Genomic DNA, 6,566 nt, shown 5'->3' on the forward strand with positions numbered 1-6,566 from the left:
TGGCTTCCACTCCAGCTACTTCCAAGTTATTCTCCATCGTCTGGAGCCAGTCGTCGGTGTCGAGGGGCTCTTCGGTCTTGTTGAAGATAGGTGGGTTGGTGTTCTGAAAGTTCTTCAGTTTTGACCCAGGGTGGTCGTGGTTCCCATGTCCGTTGTTGTTCTGAGCGAGCTGTTGCAGTGCAGCAATGTTGGCTTGGCGTTCAGCTCTCTCGGCTTCTCGGTCGGCCATCATCATCTCTAGCATCTGCCGCATGGCGTCTTGGGTGGCGTTGCGGGTTGGTGGGGCCATCTGAACATCGGAGTGGATGATAAGATAAGAGGGAAATTTCTACGGTTTGTTTTGAATTAGAGTTCACGAAGTTCAAAACTTAAACATTTGAGTAGTTTTGAGGGGGTATAACCAACAACACTTTTTCATTCGTACCAAACATCACACATTACAAATCTAACACATCGTTGGTTTGAAGAACCATTCATTCGCTCTACGATACAAGGGGATCCTGATACAACTCACACCTACTTAAGTGCTGGGGTGATACTACTCTTCCGGGTGGATTCCTCGTCTTCACGGGTGATGTGCTTGGCGAGAGGCGAGGGCGTTGTCCAAATCCCTGCGGGTTTTGTACAGCCTGAAGTCCTGGTGTGCTACATAGGGGTTCATCTCCGGGTGTGGGGGCATGGTCATTGATCGTCCCATGGAGTCATGTCTTGGGTAGTAGATGAAGCGAGTGTTCTTGATCTTGTTCTCATTTTGTCCACACAAACGGGCAATTGCTTCTTGCATAGCTCTGACGAGTCCTTCCTTCCAATTGTTTCCCGTTACAGAAAACCATATGGTTTCCCATACCGGGGCTCCAAGCTTTCTTCGTAGATCAGCAGAAACTTCCCACCGAGGTGTTTCTCCGGAGTGGCTGTTGAGGGGTATTCCGAAGAACTCGGGATACGGGTGTCCTAGATATTCCACTAGTTGCTTCAAATCCTTCTCGAACCTTAGGTCGCCTCCGGGACCAAGCTGATAGAACTCCCATTGGTACTCCATCTATGAACAAAGAGGGGGAGTAAATTAGAGAAGTATTCCAGTGTGCAAAATTTTATGTAGGAATGGCAAGGAAAAGTAGGGCATGAATTCCTCCTTTTGAAAAAGATCTCAAGGATAAGAGTGAGAATAAGTTTTTCGCAAATATTCACTTCTTTGGTTTTGAAACTAAGTTTTGCAGACGTCCATTCTAACTAGGGTCCCCTAAGGTCAAACAATGGCTCTGATACCAACTTGTCAACACCCGGATTTTTAAGTCCAGATGCCTGTTATGCCATACATCGCAATCCCAGGAATAGTGTTGTTGAGAGACATAACAGTTGAATATCATAAGTCATCATTCATTACATACCATAGTCGTCTTACAAATAGAGATCACATGATCCAATATTACACAAATAGTTGATCTATTGTTCAACGGACACAAAGTTCATAGTTTCATAGCGGAAGCGTAAGTAGAAGGGACTCTCTAGTCCACAGGCCAACGTCTGACGTCAGAAGATTCCCTAGTTGTCGTAGGCGTCCTGCTGGTCGTCATCTTGATAGTTCTGCTCCTCTTCATAGTCTGGCCATTTGAATAGCCAGGGACACAGCCGTGAGTACTTTAAAGTACTCGCAAACTACTACTAATGTAAGTGCTAACAATTCTAGTAAGGGGTGCTAATCTCTAGTTTATTTTGCGTAAAGCCAGTTTTAGTTCACAAACATTTTCGTAAACAACTCTTCATGTGCTAACTAACTCAAGTGGGAACATTAGTGTCATTCCCACAACTCCGTTGTGATTCAAAGTCAATGTCACCTTTCCAATTCAAATTCACAAGTCACCATTCACCATTCATAGTTTTTAGAAAAGTTCTGATGACGGAACAGTATGGCCTTTCCAACTGTCCATAACCGCGGACGCGGCTATTCGAATAGGTTAAACTCTGCAGAGGTTGTACACTTGTGCCACAACAATTGCAATAGCTCGTCAGGGGTAACTGGCCCTGATTTATCGTACGCAGTACGCGAACTACCAATCCTAACCTTTCATTTACATATCCTAGTATAGGCACCTCTCCCCATGAGCTTGGCCTCCCAGTGAAGACAGACAGTCAGCCTGGGAACTGCACAGGGCTTGGGCCGGACATTCACCTCATTTCACGTCATTTCACATCATTCCTTTTGTTGTAGAGGCAGCCTCCGGCATAACCCCGATGACGCTTGTTTTAGAGGGAACCCATACTAAAATACATAAGTTTCCAGCTAAGCCTTACCCAGATTCAGGTATTGTGGGGGTACTTGTAAAATTGGAATGGTATCGCATCCGAACCCAACTATCAGTTTTTGTAAAGTTCACCAAGTCATTCACAGATCATATTCACCTTCAAAATCTTTCAACAGAATGACTCATCATTCCAAGGTTTTCAAAGTCATTTCATTTCACAAGTTCCCAACTAGAGTAGTCACTTTTAATTTAGCACTAGCATCTATGTATGAGGGGTGCTAACTATGTTGGAGCTTGCTAGGCTAAGTGTGATGATCTTGTACTACTCTATAACTAAACCAAGTGAATCATAAATCAAAAAGTACTTTGATAAAACAAAAGTAAATAAAGCTTGTAAGGTAAAACTGGGAAATAGGATCATAAGCATAAGTAAATGGGGTAATGCCTTGCTCATAGTGAGCTTTGCACTTTGCAAGAGTATGATCTTGCATTGGTGTTTGCTTGCAACATTATAACTTGCAATAGTCTAGCTTGCATTGGTAATAGCTTGCCTTGGTTGGTGATGTGATCAAAGTTTTCTTGCTCTTCCTCTTGGTAGAAGACCTCTTCTTCCTGGTATTCTCCGGTACTAGCGTCTATAAACGAATACGAGGATACAATCACCAAACAATACTTAAGTATCCTTACTTAGCCTTAATGGCTCACTCCAAATGATCTAGCATTATTACTTAACATTTCTACTTAGAATTAATCTAGGGTTTCTTACTTAATGTTAGGGGATAACTTCTCTCCTTATATATGTAAATGATAGTTTCCATATAGTTTTTGAGAAATAATTTCCTCTCATTGAATCTTCTTAAGATTTAATTTCCTCAAACAACCATACATGAAATCATGTTGACATAAGTCAACCATTCATCATCATCATTTGAGGAATTGATTTAAATGAGGTAGAATACCTCATACCATTTAATAATGCCTATTATGATTTAAATTCACCAAGCATTTCATTTGAGAGTATTGGACCAGGGGTCAATACTTCATATGAAAGCATTTGGGACAAGATTTAAATGAATTGAACACTTCATAGAATTTACCTAATAGTTTTGAACAATATCAACTAACTAGAATAGCCATATAGTCCTTTAATTAATCTAGGCCATGATCATGTATAGAACCCATATCATATTTTTACATAGTAAATTAGGGTTTGTTAAATGTGAATTATTGCAATTGGATTCACTTCAAAATTCGAAGTGGTTGATTTTTAAGATTTATTTGAATACTGAAAAGTCACTATTTTGTTATTTTTGTTATTCAAATTCTACACAAGATATGGGGTTGAAACCAGTGGCAAAATGTAGATAATTTCATAGGCTTTCCAGAGATATGTAGTTTGCTAAATTTGGTGCAGTAGTTTGAAAGTTATTAAATTTTGAAGTGGGCATCAGTATTTGAAATTTGCTGAATCAAATTAATTGAATTTAGCTAAATGGGCTAGGTGGGAAAGCAATTGGGCCGAAACGTTTGAAAACAGAGAAAGTGGCCCAGTAACGGTTCGGGCCTGCTGACATGGGGTCCCACACGTCAGCGACTTGTTTCCTTACCGAAACGGTACGCCGCGTCGGCCGTTGGATCAGACGGAGATCGGACGGTGGGGCTTCGTCGTCACCGTCGGGGGAGAAGGGGCTGCTGCTCCGGCGAGGTAGGGGGTCGGCGGTGCGACGGAGGTTCCCGCGGGGCTCTGCTGGGTGCGAGGCGACGTTGTCGAGGACGAGACGTCGACTGGTACCGGTGGCGGAGTCAGAGGTGGTCTAATTTGATGGCGGTGAGGAGCTACTGTGGCGGTGGTCGGCGGTGAAATTGGGGCTACTCCGGCGGAATTGGGAAGGGGGAGGTGGTCGAGGAGATCAAGGAGGAGGAGGGGAGGCGACTGGTGTGAATGAATTGGCCGCGGGTGTCCTCCTTTTATAGGCGCTCGAGGTGGTGCGGGTGCCCGTGGGAGGTCATCGACGGCGTGGCGTCTCCGGTGCTCGAAGGGACAAACTAGGGGGCGCGTCGTGTAGGCGACGTCTAGGCGAAGCTAACGCGCATGATGGCGAGGTGGGGGACGGCCAGTTGAGCGCAGGCGACGTCAATGTCTGGCGACATGGTTGTGGGTGAACGGCGAGGTGGTCGACGGCGGCGGTCCTCGCGCGAGGCAGGGAGCATGTCTGGCGGGCGCTGGTCGTCCAGTGGAGCGAGTTGGTGAAGGGAGAGAGCGAGAAGGGGGCCTGGGTTGACGGAGGCAGGTGGCGCTCTGAGCTGCCCGTGGCGTGTTCTGGGGCGTGCCCATGCCGTGATCGGCATCGCCTGGGCCGCCCTGGGCGCGCGAATTCCGGCCAGCCTCGGCGTCCTCTCCGACCAGGGTTTGTATAGGCTGCAGTAGGGAGGTGAGGTGGAGCTAAATGGCAGCAGGGCCATGGCTTGGAGAGGAAGGAGAGAGTGGAGGGGCATGCATGTGCCCATGGCCGGCATGGCCATGGCTATGCCATGTGTGCCCTCCCTCTTAGGGTCTCTAGGGTTAGTGTTGAAGGAGAGGGGACCAGGGGACAGGGTAGAGTAGTTAGGGACATTAGGGTTGAGGGTAGAGTCACTATTCCAAATAGTGGCAAATAGTTACATATTGGTAATTTACAATTTTGCCCAAATTTGGTTGAGTTCATATGGTTATAAAATTTGAAAGTGATGAATTGAGTTGAGTAGTAAATGATCAGAGACCACTATGTGTGGTGGTGAAATTTTAAAATTCAAAGAATAGCAAAAATTGATAAGGTGAGATTGTTGTTCATATTAAAAAGTCTCAACTTTGCATGAGCATAGTTTTTGATCCAAGATGAATTTGGCATGGTGGTCTTTACCAAAGTTGTTCACCTTGATGTTCTCTTGGATGACATGCAAATAATTGGGAAAGTATAGTTTGAAAAACTTGAAATACAGGGGCTCAAAGTAGTGACCAGAATATAAACGGCAGATTTGACCATTATTGTATGTGAGCCAATTTTGAGTTTGGATTTGATTTGAATTGTGTTTCTTTGATTCCAAAAGTTGTAGTAAGTGTTTAGTAACATTATTCAACTAATGGTGAAGATCAAAATGGCCTAGGGTCAACATTTATAAAAATGGCATAAGCCATATGTGAGGGTTTTGTGAATTTCTAACTTTTATTCTTTTATTTTTCTTTGCTTCATTTTGACAAGAGTGAGGTTTATTTGGTGTTAGATTGAGTTAGGTGAAAGTTTCAAACCATTTTGAGGCAATGGAGGTGGCTAGGTCAAGATTTGATAATTTGGCCCTATGTGTATGTGAGTGAAAATGGAATTATCTCACTATTTGATTTCTCTCCCTTTGATTTGACTTTTCTTGACTCTCATGTGATTCTTATTAGTTTAGAAACATTCTCAAACCATTGAACCCATTGCAAATGGTCTTGCTCAAAGATTTGTAAAACTGGCCATAACACATGAGAGGTGACATGTCAATTCTTCTTATTTTTGTAATGTGCTCCCCTTGCTTCACTTGGGCAAGGTTGAGGGTCAATTTAGGGTTAGATTAGGTTTAGAGATGGTTTCACACCATTTGGTCAGAGTAGAAGTGCATAGGACAAGAATTGGTGAAACTGGCTATGTGTCACATATGCCTCTATGCATATGTGGCATTTGATTTTTAATTTGACTAGGCTTGACCCAATTGATGTTGTTGAGTGTTGAAATGGTATCTAGGAGTGATCCAACCATTGACTACAAGTCTTAGGGTCAAGATCCTCAATTTCACACATTTGATATTTGGCTCTCATATGCCTTTATGGCATTATTACTTTTCTTTTTAAAATCTTTTGTTTCACTTTGGATTGGGTTTGAGAAGTACTAGATAAGGTTTATGAAGGTTTTCCAATCCTCTAAATAAAGTAGGAAGGCCTAGGGTAAAGTTTTACAAAAATAGCCATAGGCACATATGCCTCTATGCATATGTTTGATTTTATTTTGTTTCACACTTGAATTGGTTGGTAAGTGCTTTGTTGAGTGTGTTGAGGTATTTCAATTCATCTACTCAAGGTAGACAAGGCAAAGCTCATCATTTTCAAAAAGTATCCATAGGCTTGCATATGCCTTTTTCTTAAATAAGGTCTTTTCTTTTTATTTTATTTTTCAAAGATTGATGACAAGATGGATGAGGTTTAGGGTTTAGTAAGTTTTGCAAGGGTTCACCACCATTTTAGCAAAGTAAGAAAAGTAGAGTTCAAAACCTCCATATTAGGGCTATAGGCCCACATATGTATTTTCC

This window comes from Lolium perenne, chromosome 2 (genome assembly GCF_019359855.2).
Source record: "Lolium perenne isolate Kyuss_39 chromosome 2, Kyuss_2.0, whole genome shotgun sequence".
Lineage (NCBI taxonomy): Eukaryota > Viridiplantae > Streptophyta > Magnoliopsida > Poales > Poaceae > Lolium > Lolium perenne.